Source organism: Eptatretus burgeri, chromosome 6, assembly GCF_056783735.1.
Source record: "Eptatretus burgeri isolate ZD-2024b chromosome 6, Ebu_testis_v1, whole genome shotgun sequence".
Classification (NCBI taxonomy): domain Eukaryota; kingdom Metazoa; phylum Chordata; class Myxini; order Myxiniformes; family Myxinidae; genus Eptatretus; species Eptatretus burgeri.
The window spans coordinates 18,974,841-18,987,340 of record NC_140966.1 but is presented as its reverse complement, the minus strand read 5'-3'; the positions used below and the strand labels follow the sequence as shown (position 1 = coordinate 18,987,340).

At 40.4% G+C, this 12,500-nt stretch overlaps 1 long non-coding RNA gene across 1 annotated transcript in view; it reads left to right on the top strand.

The window, feature by feature from the left end:
* Positions 1–7,154, top strand: part of LOC147024366 (uncharacterized) — a 7,312-nt gene extending 158 nt beyond the window's left edge. The window contains exons 1-3 of the long non-coding RNA XR_015058818.1: positions 1–143; positions 351–510; positions 7,008–7,154. The exon at positions 1–143 is cut by the window's left edge and continues 158 nt beyond it. This is a non-coding gene — a long non-coding RNA (uncharacterized LOC147024366). The remainder of the gene's footprint in view (positions 144–350; positions 511–7,007) is intronic.
* The last annotated feature ends 5,346 nt before the right edge of the window (positions 7,155–12,500 follow it).

Below are 12,500 nucleotides of genomic sequence, written 5' to 3'. Positions count from 1 at the left end.
TTAATCGTGACATCATTCTTTTCTTTGTAAATACATTACTCCAGTCCAGTACAATCTGCGCCTTTATAAATAAAATGTCTATTTTTTTTTTTATCATGCAGGAACAACATGATGTGTGAACCAAAGGCTCAAGTATTACCATGGTAATCTATATTCAATAAGTATTTTGAAATTCTACTTTCGTTTAATCTCTGCCCAGTTGTTTAGACATATAAATATATCAGGATGTGTGCGATTATTAATACAAGGCTTGGTGAAATGACATCCGAGCAAATGATACACCAAGGGAACAGACATGTCAGTATGACTGATGATTGATGTCCTTTTCAAAATCGCCTGCCTAACCTCAGCGTGAGACCTGCAGTTGGAAAATTACCTTCCAGTGGATTTCTGGCTCCGTGGAGTACCTGGGGGAGAGCGCCGGCTGTCTTCGAGGGGCTGCGTGAACTTTGGCATGACACACTGCTTGTGTTCACTGAGTTGCACTCCAAAGTGCATATAGTCTGCAAGGTACATAATGGGTGCTTTATGCTGCAGGTCAAATGAAGGGTGGGATTTGAAAAATTGCCTCTTTGTGCTTTGAAGAGTTGCAGGCAAAAGTTGCGGGACAAAACCGTTTTTTCTGTCTCGAGGAAAAATTGTAAAAAAAATATTAACTATCTTGCGTAATTTACAAAATGCAGGACTGCAAAAGCATGAGGCCAAACTGTGTGTGTGTGTGTGTGTGTGTGTGTGTGTGTGTGTGTGTGTGTGTGTGTGTGTGTGTGTGTGTGTGTGTGTGTGTGTGTGTGTGTGTGTGTGTGTGTGTGTGTGTGTGTGTGTGTGTGTGTGTGTGTGTGTGTGTGTTGTACTCGCATGTTGCCGTCGCTCGGTTTGCTGCCATTCCGAGGAGGCGGTCGAACATTGCTCCATCCATGATGCCGCAAAGTACAGAAAAATTATAATTTTGGAAATCAGACCAAATCAGATCATTATACCTGGGTAGTGTACAAGTCCATTTGCTGCTTTGGTCGCTGCTTTGTTCCTCCAAATGGCTGTCTCTCTTCCCAAGCAGCTACGTTAACGTAAACGCACGTGAAATCAACTGATAAGCCTCGCGATGGGCTCCATGAGCTCTCATAGTGATGCTAACTGCACACTTATTCAACGCAGATTTGCCCCGTACATCATCAGCCTCTGCGGTGAGGCGAATGGCTGCCTATTTCAACGCAAATTCACCACACATGCACATTGTCATGCCATGAGCTGCAAAGCTCTCATGTGCACTTTGTAAAGACATGTAGACGGAGGATAAGAACATTAAAAACTTATAGCCAGAGGTTTGAATAGTAGAGTACAAAACAGTAGTGTAGGGAAAACAAACATCTCACTGTACATATGGAACACATCTATTGCACAAATTTGCACCACACTTATCTAAACAAATGCTAAAAAACACAACTATCATCCCACTAAACAGTTTTATTAACCCTTAAATATAATTCCCACAACACTACCCTCACCTTCCTCCTTCAGCCTCTCCTGAAGCTGAACTCAAAAGAAGGAGCAACTTTGGGGTCTGACCATGGAGTACAACTCCCTTCACTATTCTCAATCCATTGCGGTGTCAGCTGCCTCACCTATGGTGGTCGGATGCCACACCAACAGCTGTTCCCTCAGGTCCGGGTCCGGCATGGCCTGGATAAAGTTGTCTCATGTCAAGCTCTCCAGAGTGGATGCTGCTATGTCCAAGTGCATGATTCTCACCACAAAGAGAATGTCACTCATAAATTCCCCTATTGATTTGTTGGGCTTTCTTTTTCTCACCATGAGCTGAGCTTTAACAAGCTCACTCTGCTGTTCTCTGCAAAACCGGCTTTGCAGGACAGAAATGCTGTCTATCAAAACCGCCGGGCCATCAGGCATGGTCGTCAAGACCACTGTCACTGAGCCATGCAATGCTGCCACCAAATATACCCCACCTTCATCCTGTTTACAGCCGTTCCCAGCACCATGCAGTAAGACTGCACCAGGGCCCCCACCCCCAGATCACTTTTGCCATCATAAGGCACCAGAGTTACCCCCCAAGATCCTGAAGCCGAGCCCCGAACATCGCTCTTTGTAGAGCTATCGCAAGGCTCAATTCCCGAGAAACTCCACATCCCCTCCAAGAGTGTAGGCTTACACCTGTTAGTCCGACTAGCTGCCATGCTCCCTGTCAATGTTTGCATTTCACCTGCTCCCTCTCCGTTGGGCATGCCTCCCAGCCCCCACACATTTCAGACACTTGCTTTCCTCTCCACACCTGGCACGGGAGATTGGAGTCCTTACCTGCTGCAGCTATCGTATCTCCTCCTGCACCCTTTGGCACGACTCTCCACATACCTTCTCACCTCTTCCTTTGTCACCCCTTCATCTCTCACTTCTAGAGCTTTTTAGCCTCTGTTTTTGTCCCTGCAATGTCACCACCGCCTCATTTCTCACCTCCACCACACATTGCTTAACCTCCTTCTCCTATTCCTTCCACCTCTTTATCCATTCTTTCTAACTCCCCCCTCTCTCCTAGTCTTCTGTACCTCTACCATGGTTTTCTGTAACTCTTCTTTTACCCCCTCTACCACTTCTTTGCTCCTAGTAACTCCCATTATACTGCCATCTTCCCTCTCTCTATCAGTCTATCCGCTTGTCTATCTCCTGCCTCTTTGCCTCCATAATCTGTCACATCTCCTCGATCTTCTTTGCTACCTCCATGCTTTTCTTTGCACAGTCCTTTTTTTATTGTTATGGCATTTACGAGCATTTCCCCTTTTACGCCCCTCTGGGCCTCCTCCAATTTCTGTTCTCCCACTTTAACTTCCTTATCATTCCCAGGTTTCCTTTGATTTCTTTACTTAGCTCATTTTGTTCCTGTTTTAACTGCACTACTTCCTTTGCTAACCCTTTAACCTCCTCATGGACAGCCGCTAGCACAGTCTTCAGCTCAATGTGGCCTGCATAAATTTTTTCCATCATCTGCGCCGGCAGAACCATTATCTCAGGGCTATCCCACCACTGCTGCAGTGACTATGGCCTGCTGCTTCTGGGGGTTTCTGGGTTTATTGGGGTTTCATGGCTACCGTGCAGAAGAGATGACTCCACTGCACCCTCTAGTGGTCCTTCCACACTTCTATGTCCAATTGGGTCACAGTGGTATCCTGCCAGTGTTACCCCTCCTGGTTCTGCTCGTTCTGGCTCAACATTGTGGTGGTTGGTTATTTTTTTTAAAAAACTTCCTAACGCAATAAAAATTCTACAATTTCACTAGTCGCACCTCGGGTTCGAAAGCTGATACCATTATGAGTGTCGCTGAAGATTGGGGGTTAAACATAACTCGCTCAGGTTAAACATGCAGCCAACCATTGTTGGGCTATCTCCACTGTCAAGTCCTGTGGAACCGACGTGAATGACAAACCACCACCACTTGCATTAGAAGAGATGCGCAGGCCAGGTTTCTTTGTCTTGTCTTTCCCTTTTGAGTCTCACGTTTTCCAAGAATTAATGAGATAATATGGAATTGCTAAGGCTGTCATGGTTTTGCGGCCCGTTGTAATTTCTTTATTTAATCGTGATCGTCGATAAGTGGCCACGCTTTCTTCCCTTTAACCCATTTCCTCTGTGAATAAACACCTGGTTGATGAAAACCTGTCCAGTCATCGGAAACGGATTCCATAGTGCTTAGGAAATTGGCTTATTAATTCTTCAATGGGCAGATTGGGTCTGCGCTTATATGCCTCGAGCGCGGAATGTCAACAACATTGCTCAGCTATTCTGTTGACGATTCCGCAGCGACCAAATTAACCTGGTGTAACAATATTATTTTCTCAAACATTTTCAAAATTGTGCATGACAAACTCGCCAATGCTCTCTTGTTGAAAATTTATTATTTCTTCCATCTTGCACTAAAATAACAATTTAGATGATTTATGCAAAATGATGCGGTTTCACACTAAACGGTGTTTGTTGACTCAGCTGGTATGTCAAGGCAAAGCAATAATGGGGTGTATTTCAAATATGTTACTCCAATCAATTAGTATAAAGCATCACTGAGATTTTAAACCGATAAGGGCTAAAATAATACCAATCTGATATATTGGTCAGAGTAGATCCTGATTATGTTCAAAGATAACTATCTTCTTCTTCTTCTTTCGGCTGCTCCCGTTAGGGGTCGCCACAGCGGATCATCAGTATGATCCGCATAATGATTTGGCACATGTTTTACGCCGGATGCCCTTCCTGACGCAACCCTGGTCGCCTCTTACGACACAGGGATATGGTACACCTATTTTAACCGGGGTATACACTGGCCCAGTACACTGGTACTCATTTCGCCGACCTCGGAAAGATGACAGGCTGAGTCAACCCCCTGGTGTATTAATTCAGTGGCCCAACAGGGCTTGAACTCAGGACCTTTTGGAAAAAAAGCCACTGCCCTAACCACCGCCAACACCAGACTTATGTTCAAAGATAACTATATTACTTCCCAAATCTTGCTGGATGGAGATCCCAACCCACTTCTATCTCCTTTTTTTTTTGTTTTGTTCATTTTTCAAAGCACTTGTATATCCATATGAAAATCCACATGTAAAACAAGTAATTTTAATCATTGTTTGGTGGAACTGTGGGTATTTTTTTCTGCTTGCAACTCGTGACCGTTCGGATTCCAAGTGCCATGCCTTACACACCGAAATATGCAAGATCATTTTCGCTGGTTAACATTAATTATGAAAGCTCATTGTGTTCATCAATATCAACAAGTAAAAACTCAATTATGCAGCTCTTGATCATACTGTGATCTGCCTTGTGCCGCCAATTTTGCACATGTGGAACATCTTCAATTGAGAGTAACTTTGATCAAAAGGCCACTTGCTTTACGAGGTCAGCAGACAGTTGTGAAAACAATTATTCCCCCTTTCAGTCCTATTATCCAAGTTTGGAAACCTGAGGCAACAAATTTTGCAATTATTTGTATTAAAATTCGTTTTTTGATCATAGTGAATTTTATAAAGTTATATTGAAATTATTGATATGAAATTAATTAAAGCATAATAAAAAGCATTATTCAGAAGTATTGCACAGTATTGATATAACAAAGAAAAAATACAGCCAAACTGCTTGCATTAAGAGCAAAAATATTTCAGCTTTCAAGAAATTATCTTGTAAAAGAGGCAAGTTTTTTTTATATATACAGGTTTAGTCTTGTGTTGGAGCTAAACAACAGAGGGCAACAGGTTGGCAGAATAACAACGAGGTAAAAGGAAACAGGCGAACCAAAATGCGTGGACACAGTGCCAACGAATCATTTATTGGCAAGAGTGGAAAACTGCTACGTATTTAATGGCCCCAATTATTCCCAACTTCTTGGGAAGTCGTCCGTGGAACGTTTATAGCCCGAGTCTTTCAGGGACTGGATGGCAAGGCATGACATTCAAGTGAATGCGGCAGGAATTTGCAATTTGTTCTGGGTGCCAGCAGTAAATTGTCTACTCTTTGCAAAAGACACAATGGGTTCTTTACCATCCACCAACAAACAACCCTGACAGATGGGTTCTACAGCTTAACATCCTATCGAGGGACCAATGATGCATCGCCCAGAATATAAAGCACCAGAGTGACAGTTTGGAGCTGGGTCGAGATTCCAACTCGGGCTAAACAGCTCAAAGGCAATTGTACATACCTCTAGAGTCCTAGACTATCCTGCTGCCAGTCGCAGTGGCAGGAATGTAAAAGGGAGAAGATCAAGAAGTGGGAGAGGAGGTCAGCTTGGGTATAAGAAATCAGAGGTGTGTCTGAGAGGAAACGTGAGATGATGATGGATGGCACTCTTGAAAGACTGGAGGGAAACGCAATATTTAACACTTAATACCAGGACAAAGCAATGACAGGAAAATAAATCATAGTTATTAGTATTATTGGTAAAATAATCCAGCCTTGTAAAGATATAACGAACATCTAAAAGTGGGTTAAGTTGCAAGACGTATAAAATCATACAGGATAAAAAAAATATGTTGAACTTGGCCCCTGTTTTTAAGGAAATAATTTAAAGGGGAATGTTACATGTTTATTTATATTCATCAAGTACCAATTATGACTGGCTTTCTATCTTTTTTTTTTTAATCAAATACTTTTGAAATAACTTTCCAATTCTTTACTCAGAAAAAAAATATTCATTCTGATGCAGTGCAAATGTTTGCGTGAACATGAAACATTTTTTGATAAACTTGAGGCACTAATGGAATTCCCTAATAATGCTAGGCAGAAATTTATGGAAGATATGAAAAGCCATTTATTATTAGTGATCCTGGCTATCCTTTATTACCTATTACCATGATTTGAAAACCATGCTATGAGTCACCAATTTTGACTAACGTTGCAAGAAAATTTAATCACAGAATAATCACCCATGCATGGATGTGTGGAAAATTAATTAGTTATGGTTGGCCTGTTTGTGTTCACACCTGAACCACCAGTTAATGATCAAATCAAATCATATTTCGGTTTGATTCTAAAATATGCAGAACAAGTAGTCTGCGGAGTAAAAAAAATTCATTTATCAAGGTAAAACAAAATAAAATAGCATTGATCTAAAATATAAAACGAGTGAAAATAAAAAATAATTAATCACATCATGAAACTAGAGAGTTCATAGAACACGACATTGCACGCAGTGTTTAAGTTTATATACAGGAGGGCCTCACCAAGGTTACATTCTTGAATATCCCTGTGAACCGCAAATCCACAAATTAAGGGGTAATGGGGAAAATAGGGCTAGCGACTTCAACTTTAAATCTATCCCAACTGAACCTTTTAATTAACATATTTGTGCATTGTTTTTGTGCTGTTTATTTTCATGAATAAAAGAGTTATTAAGAACATAAAATAAAGTTTATTTTCTTGAGTTATTATTATTATTATTGTTATTTCAGAGAACATCATTATTGAGAACAAAGCTGTGCTACTAATGCAGTGCCCCCCCCACCCTCTATTTCCAGTCAACTGGTACTCTTTTTGTCAACCTTGGAAGGATCACAAGCTGAATCAACCCACCTGGTGTTGTGTAATGGCACAACAGCGGTTCAAACTCAAGGTCCTAAGATCTTATAGCTGCCACCGAAACCATTAAGCCGATGCTAGACTTATATTATTTTCTTCTTTGAAGGACATAAAATAAAGTTTATTTTCTGAAGTTATTAAGATCATGAAACATACCTTTAGTAATCACTAGACCCGTGAACCCGTTGGGTTGCCGTTGTGACAGCAGTCGATGAACAAAATAAATCATTTCAAAAAAAATAGCTCCAGCGAACTATACTGCTGAGGTTGTTTGCATTGATCAAATAATCCCGAAGAGTACTTGACTGAATCGGGAATTGATTTTTTTAAAATAATTATTTTAGTTGCCCAATTTGAACGAAACTTGATATTGTGCGTCAATGTGAAAAAAAAACATGGAGAAAAGGAAGTCCAAGAAATCATTGGGTGTCATCTTCTAAACACAATTGACCCTATGCACTAAGCGAGTGACGTCACAGCGGAAGGTAAGGCTCCGCCATATTGAGTGGCAAAAAATCATGGCTACCACGCACGTGTCACGCGAACTTCTGGGCTATTTCCATGGATTAGATGGTATTTCTAAGAAGAGGTTCTGCGAAAAACTGAAGCTGTGTGGTCTTGGTGAAGATCCTTATATTATTTCAAAGGATAAATCGACAACAGAAAGGAAATTTTGGCCACAAATCGTTTTCCCTGACATCTATGTTTACCTTGTTGAAATGCCGAGTCCTTGCACTCAAGCCAGCCTGAAAGCCTTCAAGAGTATGGACGCTTACTCGTATTATGTCGCCAGGTTTGTTAGTGACATAATCTCGACGAAAGCTGACAAGAACTGTATTATCATGAGGGTAAAGGGAAGCCTGTTTTCTTTCGTTTCACTATTATTGTATTCGTTGTTGCTTGTTTTGTTCAGCAACCAGCATCACTTTCTTTTAACCTGACTGCTGCCACAAGTTAATTTCAAGTGAAGCTCTTGTCTCAATGCTAAGTTTGTAGAAAATCTTTGTTCGTCAGTTTGCTTACAGATACATTATATTTTTTCCATGACAAACATACGGTGTAATGCCACGCTGCTGTGGATATTTCCAAGTGCTAGTTTTTTATGTATTATACATATTGATGCGACTTTCTGAAGCAAAAATGTTCCACTGATTTTTTTTTTTTTTAAATGTCTAAAATGCTATTTAAAAAAAACTATTTAATTGAATCTGCGATGTAATAGCAATAACACCAGTTTCGAGGAAACAACTCAGAACTGCGCGTTAGACAGGCGATCTAGCCTATCTCATTCTGTCAATAAAATAAGGAATAGAATGCATTTTAATGATACAAATCAGACAATATTTTGTAACCACCAGCTATTTAATACCAACTACTGAAATATCATATCAGAAATTAGTTACATACCAGAGACAAAATGAAGGCGACACAACCAGTCAGGTTCACCAGGTCACCATCTTTCTCTTCTCAGAACCGATATCCAAAGATTTTGTCTGTCTACTTCAGCGGGAAAGCGGTAAAACTGCACTCCAGAGCCTTTAGTATATCGCAGAGTACATCCCGGGGCACAACAACTCTTACCCATTTGCAGAAAAAAAAAAAAATCGCTTGCAGGGGCGGATCTAGGTCTCAGGCAAGGTGGGGGGGGGTTGACATTTTTGGCTTTGAGGCAAGGTGGGTGGGTGGCAATATACCCGTGCGAGTGCCAACAGTGCGAAGCCCATACAAGGGGGGGGGGGGTTGAAGGAGGTAAGGGTTGAGGGAGGGAGGGATGGTTGATGGAAGGAGGGGTTGAGTGAGGGGTACTCAGCAGCTGAAGGGGGGGGGGGTTGCAACCCTCCCTCTAGATACGCCACTGGCTTGCTTGGAAATAATGGTGTGGTTGAAGTGGAGACTATCGGTTGTTATAGACACGGTATACTTTCTTGCCACTCAATATGGCGGAGCTGCCACAGTCACGTGACCGGTGACGTCATTGGAATAAGGGCTATTTTATTTATTAATGAACAAGGAAGTATTGGATCAAAATGGCGATGTTTATTTTATGCTTAAAAATAAGTCGTTCTTTGTCTATACTAAATGTTTGAGATTTTTTAATAAATCATTTCAAGAAAAAAACAAAAAGATAGCTCCAGCGAACTATACCGCTGAGGTTGTTTGCATTGATCAAATTCTCCCGAAGAGTACTTGAGTGAATCGGGAATTGATTTTTTAATAATCTTTTTCTTTTCCTGGGTTGAACGAAACTTGATACTGCACACCGCAGCAGAACGGTGAAGAAGGTCGCCCTAAAATATTTGCGCTATCGTGCACCGTTTTGACTACATACATACATACATACATAATGAGAGTTTTAGTAATAAATAGATCGATTTAATAACTTCATCCACTAATGTGATTTTGATGATTGCAACAATAAAGACAAGTTGATGGAGATGATCGGTACATACATACTCATAATGGCCACCTCCTCTTCACCTTGAAAAAACATGCCACGCCCTCTTATGCTACAGGTGTATTTATATATATATATATATATATATATATATATATATATATATATATATATATATATATATATATATATATATATATATATATATATATATACATATATATATACATGTGTGTGTCAACATATTGCCTGGTCTTAGATGTATTATGAAGCAATTTGTTTTATAGTCTTCAAGTGTATAATTCAATTTAAATAAAGGTTTAAGGCGTATAAAATAAAATTAATTCCAGGTTTTACCGCCATTTTACCCAGTGTCTATTACATAACTCCATTTAACACGTTGCATTAGTTCTCCATGCCTGTCGTATGTGTCCTTTATGACGTCCTTATAAGCAGTAAGTTTCCTGTTTGAAATAATTTTAAATTTCTTTGACTGCCAGACAGACAGACAGAGGAAAGAAATTATCTCAATCCTCTCTGCGCATGTGTGATCGGGATGAATTTGAAACTCTTGTCTTTCTATTCATGTTCCGATTTGTGTTCAAAATAAAACATTTGATGTAAATAAGGTGTTCCTTGACAATCATAAACTTATAAACTGATCAGACTTACAGACAGACCTTAACCAATTGCTTAACCCCACTTTTCGCTTTCCCTGCACAGGGTAACTGGAACGGCACTTGGTGTAGTGCATACCTCTGCCAGGCTGAACAGTTTACGTTTTGTATTCCACTGATGGGCCAGAACTAGATCTATACCTGAACCAAAATCGATTCAGCTTATTCTCATCACCTAACCAATTTATCCGTCTAGTTTTGTCATGACTCATCCACAACTTTGTGAAAAAGAATCACTGAAATTTTTTTTAATTCTCGAGTCTGGATCCGGATTTGGATCTTCACCACAATCGAATCAATTCATCCTTGTAACACACCCAACCTGTCCACCAAGTTTCGTCTGAATCTGTCGTCAATTTTTTGAGATGTCCTGCTCAAAGACAGATGGACAGACAGATTGGGTTGAAAACATAACCTCTGTCCACAGTCCAACAGGCAAATTTTATTTCAAAAAATGAATAATGTATTGTAATAAGTAAAAACAATAATCGAAAGATGAGCATTGAACAACTGTCATAAACTGAACAGGAGATTGTTTGTAAACATCTTTGATTTCTTATTTGAGATGTGTGTAATTGTTGGGAATTTCTTAAGCTATGACCGGACATCGTAAGTCTAGTTTGGGGCAGAAGATGGTGATGCCACTCAGAAGTGTGTGGGAGTGATTTCTGCCAAAAGTAGACCTCAGAAAAGGGCCATATTTTAAGGCCCAGTCACACCTTGACGTTTTAGCCAGCTTATGCCAATTTTTGAAAAAATTGTCTAAAACGCCGGCACACGTCCAATACGTTATGGGTAAGTTTTGGAAACATTGAGAGCACGCTGAAAAACACTGCCATACGTCATAGTACGCTGGCTTTCATCGTTGTACTTTGCGGTTGTCCTCAAATTTTAGCATGCTTGAAATTTTACGACTTATGCCAGCGTTTGACTCACAAGTTCCGCTACGCTGGCCATAAGTTGTAGGCACGTTATGCGATCATTGACACACGTCGACACACGTTACTTGTAAGTTCATCATAAGTCGAAACACGTCGAGGTAATATTTAGCGTACCCGAAACTTATTTCTAACCTATGAGTAACGTGTTGTAGGCACGTTACGCGATCGTTGACACACGTCCACACACGTTACTTGTAAGATACTCATAAGTCGAAACGCGTCAAGGTCATGGTTAGCGTCAGTGTTCCAGACTCCCTGTTTTTTTTGGTTTTTTTTTCTTTGGTATGACGGTGATGTTGACACTTCGATTTCTAGTGCGGTTATGATTTAAATCGTTGAGCGGCAGCCTATTCATTATGTTATATTATAACCGCACTAGAAATAGAAGTGTCAACATCACCGTCATACCGAAGAAAAAAAACCCCCAAAAACATGGAGTCTGGAACACTGACGCTAACCATTACCTCGACGTGTTTCGACTTATGAGTAACTTACAAGTAACTTTTGTCGACGTGTGCCAACGATCGCATATTGTGTGTACAACTTATTCCCATCACATGCGGAACGTGTGAGGCATACGGCAAGTACATCATAAAATTTTTAACACGTTTAAAATTTCAAGACGTACTCCACTTACTACGACGTATGATAGCGTACTTTAGCGTTCTATTCACGTACACCAAACTTACCCATACCGTATTCGACGTGCGCCAGCGTTTTAGACAATTTTTTCAAAAATCGGCATAAGCTGGCTAAAACGTCAAGGTGTGCTTGCGATGTTGACACTTCCCTTTCTCCGGCGGTTATGATTTGAATAATTGTGCGGCAGCCTTTTAATAGGCTACGCCATGTGATTGTCGGCGATACGTGCAGCGCGCTCTGCATAAGTTAGACTATCGTTGGGCATAGGTTGTGAACGCCGACAACAGGCTAAGCATTCGTTGGTATAAGTTATCTATAACTGTAAGACACGAAATGTTCTGTGTCCATTACTAATATGTTATGCATACGACCAACTCGTTTTGAATACGTCTGAATCTTTTTTGAAAACATCAAAAGTTCAGCGTAAGCCAGCATTTTGCATACATTTTGATACGCTGCCATTGCTGGCTAAAACGTCAAGGTGTGACTGGGCCTTTACGAGTGTAATCAACCGGCTGTACACAAAACTACAACAGGTTTAATTTGAAAAAGGGACATCTCAGGAACATTTCTATATTTCTTGTCCAGTCTATGAAAGATTTACATTTGAATGATACCCCCATCCAAATTATTTGACCATTTCCAAAAATCACATAATTTGACATAATTTTGATAAGCACCCCATTCATACATATTTGGTATCAAAATGTTCAGAATTGAGAGTACAATAATGCTATGTGACAGCTAAATCAACATACGTACAGGTCAGTACTTTTA